Consider the following 16,136-nt stretch of genomic DNA (forward strand, 5'->3'; position numbering starts at 1 on the left):
GTCTTGTTTACCCCTAAATTGGGAAAACATTCTTAAGTGCGATAAGGGAGATCACAACTACCCTGATAGCACTTATGTGTACTCAATGACATTTTGTGACCGTTCCGCAGGAGGTCATTTTACATGTTGTGTGTATATCTTGTTTTATACAAGTGCCTGCTATACTTATATTTAGACTTATTCATGTTTGAACACATTGTAATGAATTGGTTCACAAGCCTCCGATATCCCGCTGACAGCCTGAGAAACCAGCCTGGAGGTTTAGTCGCTTGGCTGTTTCCTCGGTGATTAAATTGACCTAGGAGCAAGAATCTAGTAGAGCGCGAACCAGCTGATAATTGCCGGTCACGTCCTTGATCTATATGACAGCTGTTGGTAAAACTCGTTGGTCCTGAGGATTTTCTATGGATGAAAACGTCGGTTCCACCTACGGGGTGATCCCTTTCGCGTGCTTCAAGATATTGACACCAGCGAGTTAGAAATCCGCAGCAAACGTCCCAGGATAGTAATTGATCGTAACTCTGCCTTTCTTGATACTGCAAGACAACTCTGGATCCAGTTTGCCTAGCATCAATTGAATTATGATTGCATCCCTTACGTTTGATGCTGATCCAAGTGAGAGCACTAACGATCGAATTGCGGATATCGTATCGACGACGTTTAAAAGTTTGGCTGCATTGGCATTCTCGATGTTTGGAACTGCAAACAAATTTGAAATGTAGTCTAGGAAAATTAACACGTCGTTATCGTATCGGTGGCTCAACCGATCCATTGCCTTCGAGTAGTTTTCCTCGGTAATCTGGAATGATTGTACTACCTCAAGAGCTGGCCCAGTTAAGCAATTTTGGAAAGTTGACGAAAGTGCCCTTCTAGTATTTGAAGATAACATTCTAAAGCTGGCACGTTTAAAGTCTCCTTCTCTTTATCGAGTTTGGTCTTCAAATTGGTCATGTTTCGCGTAATCGTAGTCCGTTTATGCCGGAGGGATACTAATTTGCTGGTGTTGACTTCGCTTCCAGCGGCAGCATCGCCGGGGTCAACCATTGTGCGGCAAATTTGGTATAACTTCTATCTCTGACAAATAGAACGCTAAATGGAGCTAGTTAAATTAGGCCTACCAACTGAACACTACAGATACAGAAATTAACAATGAATCTCGATAACAACCTATGCGGAAAGAATATTTGTTGCGTAATAATGATTTATTGAAGTAAATAACATTGAGGTTATGTTCTCTCGCTTACGGTTACTCACTGCATGATTGTGTTAGTGTGTGAGTTGGATGGAGCACCAGTCCACGTGGATGATCCGCCTTGTATACGAGCTGGGAGTGCTGCCACGAGCGTCTTCTGGATGTTTCTCCAATGCCTTTGGTGTGTCCTAAGATGAGCGCGCTGGTTGGCTTGTGTTGCGGCGCTTTTGCCTGAACTTCGCAGCAAGACGCTTTTGTGGTCTGGTGGAAATTAATAGCGTGGCCTGTACAACACTAACAACTTGACACTGTCGGACGGATCGCTCGTCCTGTCACGGTCGCCAAATTATGTTCAGACCTTTCTCTGAGTACATCAGCCGAATTTCTTCTGGTACGGGGCTGCGATTGATTGCAAACAGTGACCGGTTGTTGTAAAGTAAAAGCCTTATTGTCCACGTTTTTTGCGCTTCAGTTTTATTTCACGTCGTTTCTTCTCTTTTTTATATACACACTAAAAATTACCAAAAAAAGCCTCCTTCCAGGCTGGTCTTACAAAGTGACCGTACGAATTAAAAAAATATTCTAAATCTGTTTACATTCCAAGAAATAACATTGGAGAAGATAAAATTCAACTAAGTTAGGAATCGGGCTCCAACAGTTACTTATTAATCCTTGACTCTTACTCATTAGTTTTCTGTTTCTTCTAAAGAAGTTATTATGATCATCTTTTATTATGTATGAACCTTCATTTACTCTACTTTCCATCACTCCATATGCCCACTCATTGGCGGTTTTTTTAAATTGGACTCTATCACCTCTGTTAAATGGACACAAACTTTTTGAGTGCATGTTGTAATAGTATTTTTGTGTGGATTTCTTGTCTGGAATTTTCTTGTTTTCTTATCAATTGTATTACGATACAGTTCAGATTTTTTAATCGGTATTTTAGTTTTACACTTTTGTACACGGATAACCATAACTATCGAAAACCTTTCTAAGTTCTTCAATTACATACTCTATAGACTTCCCTTTTAGCTGTTTCACAGTCAGAAAGTTAAAATATGCGTCAAAAATAGAAATAAAATTTCTTCCCCCGTATTCAAATATGTCTATTCCGGCCATGTGAAAAGGGTATTCAGGCATTTAATCTTCTATTAACGGTTCTTTTTGGTTGTTTCTGCGAAATTTCTCGCATATGTCACAAGCATATACCATCTCTTTTATTTGCGAGTTCATATTTAGCCAATAATAGTTTACGCGCACGAGCAAGCGTTTTTTCAATACCTAAGTGAGGTTCATGAACTAGCTTGAGGATTTGTGACTGCAGTTTTGAAGGTATTACCAATCTGCATGTACGAAAGAGAAGTCCCTCTTCATAGTGTAATTCTGCCTTGAAGTTGCTAAATTTTTCGCAAAATGTATCTAGCTTGTGAAATGTTGGCCATCCCTTTTCGACAAATGCCGAGATTCGACTGTAATTTTCGTCCTTTTCCAAAAATTTAATGTAGCAATCATAGTTCTGTTTTGAGAGACATGCCGCACGAGTTACTATATGAATTACATTTGCAAGTTCTGAGATTTCACTTTCTTCTGGTAATTGAGCGCGTGACAAGCAGTCATTTAGTATTTTAGTATTTTAAAAGATATAATAACATTCGTTGCAATCGCATTGTTACTGAGTCAATATCTCTTTGTAGCAGGATTTCTAATGGTTTATGGTCACTTTCAACCATAAATTCTCGTCCATACACATAGTAGTGGAACCTACTGTTGGCAAAACAATTGCCAACAGTTTTTTTTCAATTTGAGTCTATTTTTGCTCACTTTTCGTAAGCGTGCGTGATGCATCCAAGTCCATCTTTGGAGGCATCGGTTTGAATTACAACTGGCTTTGAACTATCGTATACTGCTAAAACTGATTCACTTGATATTATTTTAAGCAAGTCATCAAGCTCATTTTGATGTTCTTTATTCCACTCAAAGGGGGAATCTATTCTAGTAAGGTTTCTAAGCTTTGCTGTTCTTGAAGACAAATCTGGAATAAATTTGGCTAAATATTTAAACAGACCAAGAATACTTAAAACACTTTTTTTGTCATCAGGGGTTTTTATGTTGCGACTTGCATCTAGATGTTTTTGTTGCGGCTTGATTTGAGTTTCCGAAAGAATATGACCCATAAACTTAACTTGATGTTTTCTATACTGAACCTTGTCAGGGTTAAAACTTACTCCATTGGACTTTGCGCGATCTAATACCTTCAACAATGTTTTATCGTGCTCTTCAAAAGTGTTTCCCAATATTCCAATGTCATCAAAGTATACGATTACATTGGGAATGTCTCAAAAAATTTGTATCATATTTCGTTGAAACATCTCAGGGGCACTATTGATTCCAAACGGAACACGATTAAACTTGTATCGCCCAAAAGGGGTCATAAAAGTCGTCAGAACCCTTGGGACAAATCAAGAATGGTAAAAACTTTCTTTCGAGAAAGTTGTACCATAAAATCATCTATGGTAGGAATCAGATAGTGTTCTCGTTTGATCGCGTTATTAAGTGGTTTGGGGTCCAAACAAAGTCTAATCTTTCCATTAGGTTTCTCTACAATTTTCCAATTTACCCAGCTAGTGGGATGAGTTACTATAATTTTGTTTTCTACCATATTTTTTAGTTTTTGCTCTAGTGCTGCGATCAGACTTTGGGGAAACTTCTTTTTGTAGTGCAAAACAGGTTTTGCATCTTCTTTCAAAACGATTGTTTGCTAGTCCCTCAAACAATTGCTTAAATCTTTCCACAAACCTTTCTGTAGTAGCAGGCAAGTTACACAATGAGTCAATATTCAAATGTTTGATTAGCTTTAATTCAACTGAAGATTCAAGACCTAATATAGGTTCGCATTTATTTTCTACCACTAAAAATTCAATATTCTTGCATGTTTATACCCGTTACTCGTAGAGTAAAAGGGTATATTGTATTTGTGCAAAAGTATGTAACAGCTAGAAGAAAGCGTTTCCGACCCTATAAAGTATATATATTCTTGATCAGGGTCACTAGCCGAGTCGATATAGCCATGTCCGTCTGTCCGTCCGTATGAACGCTGAGATCTCGGAAACTATAAAAGCTAGAAGATTGGCATTTTGCATGCAGATTCTAGGAGTTCCTACGCAGCGCAAGTTTGTTTCAAAAAGGTGCCACGCCCCCTTTAACGCCCACAATCGCTTATATACGATTTTAAAAATTTAAATATTTCGGAAAAGTAAAAATGCAGTTTTATTGTGTTTATCAATACCTATCGAAATATAGAAGAAATTTTTCAAATCGGACCATTCGTTAAACAGTTATGTGAGCACTCCCTTTACCTGAGTAACGGGTATCTGGTAGTCGGGGCACCCGACTATAGCGTTCTCTTGTTTTGAGTTTAAATCAGTGCAGCTTGCTGTTGCTATTCCGTAATTATTAACTTTAACATTGTTGTAATCAAAAATTATGAGATCTCTTTTATAACTTCAAGTTTGAGATCTTTCACTATATCTATTGGAATACAATTGACATCTGCGCCAGTATCCACTTTAAAGGTAATGTCTTTTCCATTAATATCTAATGGTTTGTCCATTTAACTCGGTTTAGTCCACACCCACTTATTCTAAAATTTAAATCAGTATAATTTACTTGTTTATTATCTTTGATAGATTTGTCTGTACCTGATTCCAACCAGCTCCCTTGGCTAGCTTGTGATCAACTTCCACTAATGACTTGGCGTTGCTGTTGGTCACTCCATTTTCCACTTGCTTGTTGTTGTTGTCCATGCGCTTCTTTTGTTTGCAGTATTTTGCAAAGTGTCCAGCTTTTCCGCAGACATGGCATATTATCCCATTAGCCTTGCACTCCGATGGATGGTTATAGTTGAAAAGCGTCCCACAGTTGTAGCATCGGCGATTCATTGCGTTGATCGTGTTGTTTTCCACAGACTTGGTTTTGTTTTCTGCACATTTTAGTAGCTCGTTCTTTTTAGTTGCTGCTTTAAACGCCTTACATCATTGATGATATCCTCCAACTGCTTATTCTTTGCTTCCAGCAGTTTAAGCTGTAGTTTTTTAACGTGTACACCAATTACGACGCGATCGAACAGCATTCGTTTTTCGTATGATTTGCCGCCCTCACATTTGAAGTCGCACAACTGTACTTGCTTACGTAGCTTCGTCTCAAATTCCAAGAATGGCTGTCCGTCGCTCTGCATGACATTGTTGAACTTGAAGGATTCCATCGTGATGTTCTTAAATGGAATTAAATGACGTTGATGGCTCTAATGACGTCACGTTGGCGCCCACCATGCCATTTGCAGTTCCGTCGTTCGGGAACAGCGTGCTGTAAATTTCCGTCACCCTTGGTCCAGCAAGCCAAAGAAAAGTTGCAATTTTTCTTTTCTTTCTGTGTCCGTATCTTTTCCAGCGGCCATCATGTACATCAGAAAAGACCTTTTCCACTTAGGCCACTCAATCGCCAATGATGAACAATCCAATTCGGGCAACGAACTGACACCATGTAATAAGCCTGATTGGCTTATAATTAAAAGATTTAATTATTCAGTTTTTTGTGGCGCGTCTGCCTTTTAGCGTCCCTTTTATTCAAGTGTGTCAGCATATTCTTGATTATATAATAATAATAGTTATCGATAGTAATATACTAAAATGGTATTTTAACTTTATTTACTAAACAGTAATATACTAATAATGTTAACTTATTACAAATGCAACAAATAGAATACCAGCTGACATATTTTTTGTATGCAGGAAGTCCCGAGTATAACACACAAGAAAGAAAAGCGAAGAAGATCGACAGACTAAATAAGAAACGACATGATTTTGAAATAGACACACGATTAAACAGTACCATAGATGAAAAACATTTTGAGGAAACAAATAGATGCAGGAAAATAACTCATTATAAATCTAAATTTAAGAAGAAGAAGAAAAATAATAAAAGCAAATATGACAATTCCAGGGAAGCTGAACGGAATCAACAATCTGTTTAAGATCATCATTTTCGCAATTATACTATTAACCATAACTAAAATGGCAGTGGGACAAATAAACCCAATTAAGGCTCAAAACTTTAACTATTTTTTGTAATGGTATTTCGAAGAAAAAAATGAGAATCATAAAGCAGAGACAGGAATTTTGTTTACTTTGGTATCTTGTAGTGACTTTATGTATCGATCCTGTTATTTCTTGTAGCCGTTTGATGGTTATTCTTGATAGCGCATCTGCTACGAAATTATCTTTGCCATTCAGATATTCTACTGTAAAATTATACTCAATTATACTAATTCTTGCTCAGTTGTACTCTTGTTGCTCTCTCCTTTTGTAAAGGTTCTGGATGCATATGCAATTGGAAGTTGGAGTCGTTATGGTTTTGAGTTAAAACCGCTCCACACGCTTGCTTACTTGCATCAGTTGTTATACAGAATTCTTTAGAAAAGTCTGGATATTGTAACAAGGTTGGATTTATTAGTGCCGTTTTCAGATGATCGAAGGCATTCAGATGTCCATTCGAACTTTACGTCTTTTTTGCATAATCTTGTTAAGTGACGTGAGTAATCGGCAAGGTTTTTTGAAAAGCGTCTATAATAATTGCAAAATGCAATGAATCGTTTTGCGCTGTCCGCGTCATGCGGGACTGGATAATATTTAATGACATCATATTTTTTGTCGTCAGACAAGATTCCTTTATCAGTGTATTTGTGTCCCAAAAATGTGACTTCATGCATGAAAAATGAACATTTTTCAGGATGTAATTTCAGATTGAATTTCCTACCTTTGTCGGAAACATCAGTTAAGTTTTTGACCATATGTTTTTCGGAAGAACCGATTACTATTAGATCATCCATGATGATCTTTAATCATTCTTTGAAAAGAGATTGGGGCTATTTTCAAGCCAAATGGTAATCGCGTAATGCAATACGAGCCATTGCCCGTTGAAAATGACGGTATATTTCTAGAACTTTTTTCAAGTTCAATTTGGTGAAAACCTGACATTAAGTCTAGGCATGAGAAATTTGCTCTACCTAGTTGATCTAAAATTTCATCAATTCTAGGGAGCGGAAATTTATCGGACAACATTTTTTTATTAATTTGACGATAGTCAATTACTAATCACCAAAGTGGGCTATTATATTCAGATACGGATGGTTCGACTATTTTGTCGTCTATTAATTTCTGTACTTGGGCTTGAATTTCTTCTACTTGGCTGTGAGGACTTTTATAATTATACCCGTTACTCGTAGAGTAAAAGGGTATATTGTATTCGTGCAAAAGTATGTAACAGCTAGAAGGAAGCGTTTCCGACCCTATAAAGTATATATATTCTTGATCAGGGTCACTAGCCGAGTCGATATAGCCATGTCCGTCTGTCCGTCTGTCCGTCTGTCCGTCTGTCCGTCTGTCTGTCCGTCTGTCTGTCTGTCTGTCTGTCCGTATGAACGCTGAGATCTCGGAAACTATAAAAGCTAGAAGATTGGCATTTTGCATGCAGATTCTAGGAGTTCCTACGCAGCGCAAGTTTGTTTCAAAAAGGTGCCACGCCCCCTTTAACGCCCGCAATCGCTTATATACGATTTTAAAAATTTAAATATTTCGGAAAAGTAAAAATGCAGTTTTATTGTGTTTATCAATACCTATCGAAATGTAGAAGAAAATTTTCAAATCGGACCATTCGTTAAAAAGTTATGCGTGATCAAAGTTTCTATCTCCATCTCCCTCGCACTCCCTTTACCTTAGTAACGGGTATCTGATAGTCGGGGCACCCGACTATAGCGTTCTCTCTTGTTTTTAATGTATACGGGCTCCTCATCCTTCAATCTCAGTTTTTGTTTATAGAAATTATTAGTTGTTATAGATTCGGTTTCAAGTCCGAATATATCTGAATATCTGGTACATAAATCTTTTAATTGGTTTTTAAATAAGTTAATTTTTGCATAATGAATTTTTCTCTTTCTTCGTTATTGTTTTTTACTATTTCGTAGTCATTTAGGGTTTCATATTTTATTTTATTTAAATTTACGATCTTATTTGTGTTAGTTGTATTTAAAATTCGGACATAAGTATTTTTACGGTTGGAAATGGTATTTGCAATATAAATTCCTTCATCAATTTCTTGATTTAATATCAAAACTTGATTTTTTATTGGTGGAATTTGTATTTCACGGACGACTTCGGAACGAGCGGGGAGGACTGTGGCATTATTGTCACAAGTATGAAGTATTTGCAGATTAAACGGATAATTTAAGTTGCTTGGACGAAGAATTAGTGAGTCGCCACTTTGAGTGAAATCTAATTGGCAATTATATTGTTTTATAAAATCTATACCTAGTATGCCATCACAAGGTATTGGAAAACTTTTGTCGACTAAATGGAAGTCGTGTGTAATTATATATTTACCCGTAGTGAGTTCTATAAAGGCCAAGCCCTTTTGCTCCGAGCAAAAGATCAATTCTTTGCGGCTTGTGGAACTCTGGATCAGCTAAGTCCACTACCTTGCAGGAAGCATATTATCTGGCTGATTAATAGTTATGGTTCCCAGTACCCCAAAATTCAGATGTAAAAATGTGTCCATTGAGCCGCGAATATAACGTAGTTGTGACTTGACAATCTTAAAAGCTAAGCAAGGCTTTCTGTCATGAGGTTAACTTGCGACCCTAAAAAATCGATCGCAAACATTAACAACGGCTGTTGCTAGAATTACTTGGTAAATTTCCGAAGTGTCTTAAAGAACCTGAGCCGAATGGGTAGAAGCCTGAGAAGTAGAAGTACCTTGCCCTTGCTGGTCCTGCCAGCTTCTACCTTGATGTTGCTCACTCGAGTTTTGGTATCGTTGTAGTAGAGTATGATGTGCGTGTGAGCATATTCTGTGTCCCACATTTAGACAACTAATACATAATTGCTTCATTTTGGCAAAGTTAAAACGATCTAAAACTGGCATTCCGCTAAATCCCTGGCAATTACCTATAAAATGATTAGAACTGCAATATAAATATTTTGGATCACTTGTGTTATTGACCCTGGAGCAAGTATATGAATTCCTAGTATTTTTCTTGCTTCCAGAGGCCATTTCCGAAAAACTTTTTCCCTTTACCCTCGACGCTTCATCGGCTGCCACATGTTCATATCGGCGATCTAAAACCTTTACGCAATCAGACCATTTAGGCAGTTCATCCTAATTGAGCTGTTTCTCATACTTGGATACGGATCTACCTTTGAAAGAACTATATGTATAATCACCGCATTGACAATATCTTTTTCGTCCCCTAGGCACATAAGCGAATCGAAAATTGCACTTACTGTATCAATTATTAACCTCAAGGCAGACGTAGAAGCTTTTGTTATTGAAGGGATTTCAAACAGCTGCGCTAGAGTTTCAAAGAAAATTAAACGCTTGTTGTCATAGACTCTATTTAAACTAGCTAATGCTTTTTTGTAATTTGCATCTGAGACTTGAAGAGCTTTTATTGTTCCCAATGCCTCGTCAGAAAGGCAGGCTAACAAATGGTTAAATTTTTCGATGATATGTAGATAACGAATTATCAGAGTCAACCAGTTGCTCAAAAATTCCAATAAATTGCTTATACTCTGAATGTTTGCCGCTAAATTTTGGTAACTTCATTTTTGGCAGATTTGAATGTGAACTTGTAATTTCGTAAATTGCACCGACGAGCAGCTATCTTCCATCTCCCTTTCTGTCTCCGATGCGCTATCATTCTTTTTGGTTTTTGTAGGTGCCATTTTAATAAAAGATTATTTAATTTATTACAATATAGCCAATAGTTTTCTTTTTGTGTGTATTTATGTAGTTATGTTGTACCATAAAGTCATCTATGGTTGGAATCAGATAGTGTTCTCGTTTGATCGCGTTATTAAGTGGTTTGGGGTCCAAACAAAGTCTAATCTTTCCATTAGGTTTCTCTACAATTTGTAAATTATTTACCCAGCTAGTGGGATGTGTTACTGGGGAAATAATTTTGTTTTCTACCATATTTTTTAGTTATTGCTCTAGTGCTGCGATCAGACTTTGGGGAAACCTCTTTTTGTAGTGCAAAACAGGTTTTGCATCTTCTTTCAGAACGATCGTTTGCTTGTTCGGCAGTTTTCCTAGTCCCTCAAACAATTGCATAAATCTTTCCACAAACGTTTCTTCAGTAGCAGGCAAGTTACACAATGAGTCAATATTCAAATGTTTGATTAGCTTTAATTCAAGTGAAGATTCAAGACCTAATATAGGGTCGCATTTATTTTCTACCACTAAAAATTCAATATTCTTGCATGTTTATACCCGTTACTCGTAGAGTAAAAGGGTATATTGTATTTGTGCAAAAGTATGTAACAGCTAGAAGAAAGCGTTTCCGACCCTATAAAGTATATATATTCTTGATCAGGGTCACTAGCCGAGTCGATATAGCCATGTCCGTCTGTCCGTCCGTATGAACGCTGAGATCTCGGAAACTATAAAAGCTAGAAGATTGGCATTTTGCATGCAGATTCTAGGAGTTCCTACGCAGCGCAAGTTTGTTTCAAAAAGGTGCCACGCCCCCTTTAACGCCCACAATCGCTTATATACGATTTTAAAAATTTAAATATTTCGGAAAAGTAAAAATGCAGTTTTATTGTGTTTATCAATACCTATCGAAATATAGAAGAAATTTTTCAAATCGGACCATTCGTTAAACAGTTATGCGTGAGCACTCCCTTTACCTGAGTAACGGGTATCTGGTAGTCGGGGCACCCGACTATAGCGTTCTCTCTTGTTTTGAGTTTAAATCAGTGCAGCTTGCTGTTGCTATTCCGTAATTATTAACTTTAACATTGTTGTAATCAAAAATTATGAGATTCTTTTATAACTTCAAGTTTGAGATCTTTCACTATATCTATTGGAATACAATTGACATCTGCGCCAGTATCCACTTTAAAGGTAATGTCTTTTCCATTAATATCTAATGGTTTGTCCATTTAACTCGGTTTAGTCCACACCCACTTATTCTAAAATTTAAATCAGTATAATTTACTTGTTTATTATCTTTGATAGATTTGTCTGTACCTGATTCCAACCAGCTCCCTTGGCTAGCTTGTGATCAACTTCCACTAATGACTTGGCGTTGCTGTTGGTCACTCCATTTTCCACTTGCTTGTTGTTGTTGTCCATGCGCTTCTTTTGTTTGCAGTATTTTGCAAAGTGTCCAGCTTTTCCGCAGACATGGCATATTATCCCATTAGCCTTGCACTCCGATGGATGGTTATAGTTGAAAAGCGTCCCACAGTTGTAGCATCGGCGATTCATTGCGTTGATCGTGTTGTTTTCCACAGACTTGGTTTTGTTTTCTGCACATTTTAGTAGCTCGTTCTTTTTAGTTGCTGCTTTAAACGCCTTACATCATTGATGATATCCTCCAACTGCTTATTCTTTGCTTCCAGCAGTTTAAGCTGTAGTTTTTTAACGTGTACACCAATTACGACGCGATCGAACAGCATTCGTTTTTCGTATGATTTGCCGCCCTCACATTTGAAGTCGCACAACTGTACTTGCTTACGTAGCTTCGTCTCAAATTCCAAGAATGGCTGTCCGTCGCTCTGCATGACATTGTTGAACTTGAAGGATTCCATCGTGATGTTCTTAAATGGAATTAAATGACGTTGATGGCTCTAATGACGTCACGTTGGCGCCCACCATGCCATTTGCAGTTCCGTCGTTCGGGAACAGCGTGCTGTAAATTTCCGTCACCCTTGGTCCAGCAAGCCAAAGAAAAGTTGCAATTTTTCTTTTCTTTCTGTGTCCGTATCTTTTCCAGCGGCCATCATGTACATCAGAAAAGACCTTTTCCACTTAGGCCACTCAATCGCCAATGATGAACAATCCAATTCGGGCAACGAACTGACACCATGTAATAAGCCTGATTGGCTTATAATTAAAAGATTTAATTATTCAGTTTTTTGTGGCGCGTCTGCCTTTTAGCGTCCCTTTTATTCAAGTGTGTCAGCATATTCTTGATTATATAATAATAATAGTTATCGATAGTAATATACTAAAATGGTATTTTAACTTTATTTACTAAACAGTAATATACTAATAATGTTAACTTATTACAAATGCAACAAATAGAATACCAGCTGACATATTTTTGTATGCAGGAAGTCCCGAGTATAACACACAAGAAAGAAAAGCGAAGAAGATCGACAGACTAAATAAGAAACGACATGATTTTGAAATAGACACACGATTAAACAGTACCATAGATGAAAAACATTTTGAGGAAACAAATAGATGCAGGAAAATAACTCATTATAAATCTAAATTTAAGAAGAAGAAGAAAAATAATAAAAGCAAATATGACAATTCCAGGGAAGCTGAACGGAATCAACAATCTGTTTAAGATCATCATTTTCGCAATTATACTATTAACCATAACTAAAATGGCAGTGGGACAAATAAACCCAATTAAGGCTCAAAACTTTAACTATTTTTTGTAATGGTATTTCGAAGAAAAAAATGAGAATCATAAAGCAGAGACAGGAATTTTGTTTACTTTGGTATCTTGTAGTGACTTTATGTATCGATCCTGTTATTTCTTGTAGCCGTTTGATGGTTATTCTTGATAGCGCATCTGCTACGAAATTATCTTTGCCATTCAGATATTCTACTGTAAAATTATACTCAATTATACTAATTCTTGCTCAGTTGTACTCGTGTTGCTTTCTCGTTTTGTAAAGGTACTGCATGCATATGCAATTGGAAGTTGGAGTGCGTAATGGTTTTGAGTTAAAACCGCTTGCTTACTTGCATCAGTTATTATACAGAATTCTTTAGAAAAATCTGGATATTGTAACAAGGTTGGATTTATTAGTGCCGTTTTCAGATGATCGAAAGCATTCTGGCATTCAGAACTTTACGCCATAATCTTGTTAAATGACGTGAATAATCGGCAAAGTTTTTTATGAATCGCCTACAATAATTGCAAAATGCAACGAATCATCTTGCGCTGTCCGCGTCATGCGGGACTGGATAATTTTTTGTGACATCATATATTTTGTCGTCAGGCAAGATTCCATTTGTGTCCCAAAAATGTGACTTCATGCATGAAAAATGAACATTTTTCAGGATGTAATTTCAGATTGAATTTCCTACATTTGTCGAAAACATCAGTTAAGTTTTTGACCATATGTTTTCCGGAAGAACCGATTACTATTAGATCATCCATGATGATCTTTAATCATTCTTTGAAAAGAGATTGGGGCTATTTTCAAGCCAAATGGTAATCGCGTAAAGCGATACGAGCCATTGCCCATTGAAAATGACGTTATATATCTAGAGCTTTTTTCAAGTTCAATTTGGTGGAAGCTAGACATTAAGTCTAGGCATGAGAAATATTTTGCTCTACATAGTTGATCTAAAATTTAATCAATTCTAGTTAGTGGAAATTTATCGGACAAAAGCTTTTTATTAATTTGACGATAGTCAATTACTAATCCCCAAAGTGGGCTATTATATTCAGATACAGATGGTTCGACTATTTTGTCGTCTATTAATTTCTGTACTTGGGCTTGAATTTCTTGTCCTTGACTGTGTGGACTTCTATAATTATACCCGTTACTCGTAGAGTAAAAGGGTATATTGTATTCGTGCAAAAGTATGTAACAGGTAGAAGGAAGCGTTTCCGACCCTATAAAGTATATATATTCTTGATCAGGATCACTAGCCGAGTCGATATAGCCATGTCCGTCTGTCCGTCTGTCCGTCTGTCCGTCTGTCTGTCCGTCTGTCTGTCTGTCTGTCTGTCCGTATGAACGCTGAGATCTCGGAAACTATAAAAGCTAGAAGATTGGCATTTTGCATGCAGATTCTAGGAGTTCCTACGCAGCGCAAGTTTGTTTCAAAAAGGTGCCACGCCCCCTTTAACGCCCGCAATCGCTTATATACGATTTTAAAAATTTAAATATTTCGGAAAAGTAAAAATGCAGTTTTATTGTGTTTATCAATACCTATCGAAATGTAGAAGAAAATTTTCAAATCGGACCATTCGTTAAAAAGTTATGCGTGATCAAAGTTTCTATCTCCATCTCCCTCGCACTCCCTTTACCTTAGTAACGGGTATCTGATAGTCGGGGCACCCGACTATAGCGTTCTCTCTTGTTTTTAATGTATACGGGCTCCTCATCCTTCAATCTCAGTTTTTGTTTATAGAAATTATTAGTTGTTATAGATTCGGTTTCAAGTCCGAATATATCTGAATATCTGGTACATAAATCTTTTAATTGGTTTTTAAATAAGTTAATTTTTGCATAATGAATTTTTCTCTTTCTTCGTTATTGTTTTTTACTATTTCGTAGTCATTTAGGGTTTCATATTTTATTTTATTTAAATTTACGATCTTATTTGTGTTAGTTGTATTTAAAATTCGGACATAAGTATTTTTACGGTTGGAAATGGTATTTGCAATATAAATTCCTTCATCAATTTCTTGATTTAATATCAAAACTTGATTTTTTATTGGTGGAATTTGTATTTCACGGACGACTTCGGAACGAGCGGGGAGGACTGTGGCATTATTGTCACAAGTATGAAGTATTTGCAGATTAAACGGATAATTTAAGTTGCTTGGACGAAGAATTAGTGAGTCGCCACTTTGAGTGAAATCTAATTGGCAATTATATTGTTTTATAAAATCTATACCTAGTATGCCATCACAAGGTATTGGAAAACTTTTGTCGACTAAATGGAAGTCGTGTGTAATTATATATTTACCCGTAGTGAGTTCTATAAAGGCCAAGCCCTTTTGCTCCGAGCAAAAGATCAATTCTTTGCGGCTTGTGGAACTCTGGATCAGCTAAGTCCACTACCTTGCAGGAAGCATATTATCTGGCTGATTAATAGTTATGGTTCCCAGTACCCCAAAATTCAGATGTAAAAATGTGTCCATTGAGCCGCGAATATAACGTAGTTGTGACTTGACAATCTTAAAAGCTAAGCAAGGCTTTCTGTCATGAGGTTAACTTGCGACCCTAAAAAATCGATCGCAAACATTAACAACGGCTGTTGCTAGAATTACTTGGTAAATTTCCGAAGTGTCTTAAAGAACCTGAGCCGAATGGGTAGAAGCCTGAGAAGTAGAAGTACCTTGCCCTTGCTGGTCCTGCCAGCTTCTACCTTGATGTTGCTCACTCGAGTTTTGGTATCGTTGTAGTAGAGTATGATGTGCGTGTGAGCATATTCTGTGTCCCACATTTAGACAACTAATACATAATTGCTTCATTTTGGCAAAGTTAAAACGATCTAAAACTGGCATTCCGCTAAATCCCTGGCAATTACCTATAAAATGATTAGAACTGCAATATAAATATTTTGGATCACTTGTGTTATTGACCCTGGAGCAAGTATATGAATTCCTAGTATTTTTCTTGCTTCCAGAGGCCATTTCCGAAAAACTTTTTCCCTTTACCCTCGACGCTTCATCGGCTGCCACATGTTCATATCGGCGATCTAAAACCTTTACGCAATCAGACCATTTAGGCAGTTCATCCTAATTGAGCTGTTTCTCATACTTGGATACGGATCTACCTTTGAAAGAACTATATGTATAATCACCGCATTGACAATATCTTTTTCGTCCCCTAGGCACATAAGCGAATCGAAAATTGCACTTACTGTATCAATTATTAACCTCAAGGCAGACGTAGAAGCTTTTGTTATTGAAGGGATTTCAAACAGCTGCGCTAGAGTTTCAAAGAAAATTAAACGCTTGTTGTCATAGACTCTATTTAAACTAGCTAATGCTTTTTTGTAATTTGCATCTGAGACTTGAAGAGCTTTTATTGTTCCCAATGCCTCGTCAGAAAGGCAGGCTAACAAATGGTTAAATTTTTCGATGATATGTAGATAACGAATTATCAGAGTCAACCAGTTG

The sequence above is a fragment of the Drosophila rhopaloa genome, unplaced genomic scaffold, assembly GCF_018152115.1.
Source record: "Drosophila rhopaloa isolate 14029-0021.01 unplaced genomic scaffold, ASM1815211v1 contig_80, whole genome shotgun sequence".
Lineage (NCBI taxonomy): Eukaryota > Metazoa > Arthropoda > Insecta > Diptera > Drosophilidae > Drosophila > Drosophila rhopaloa.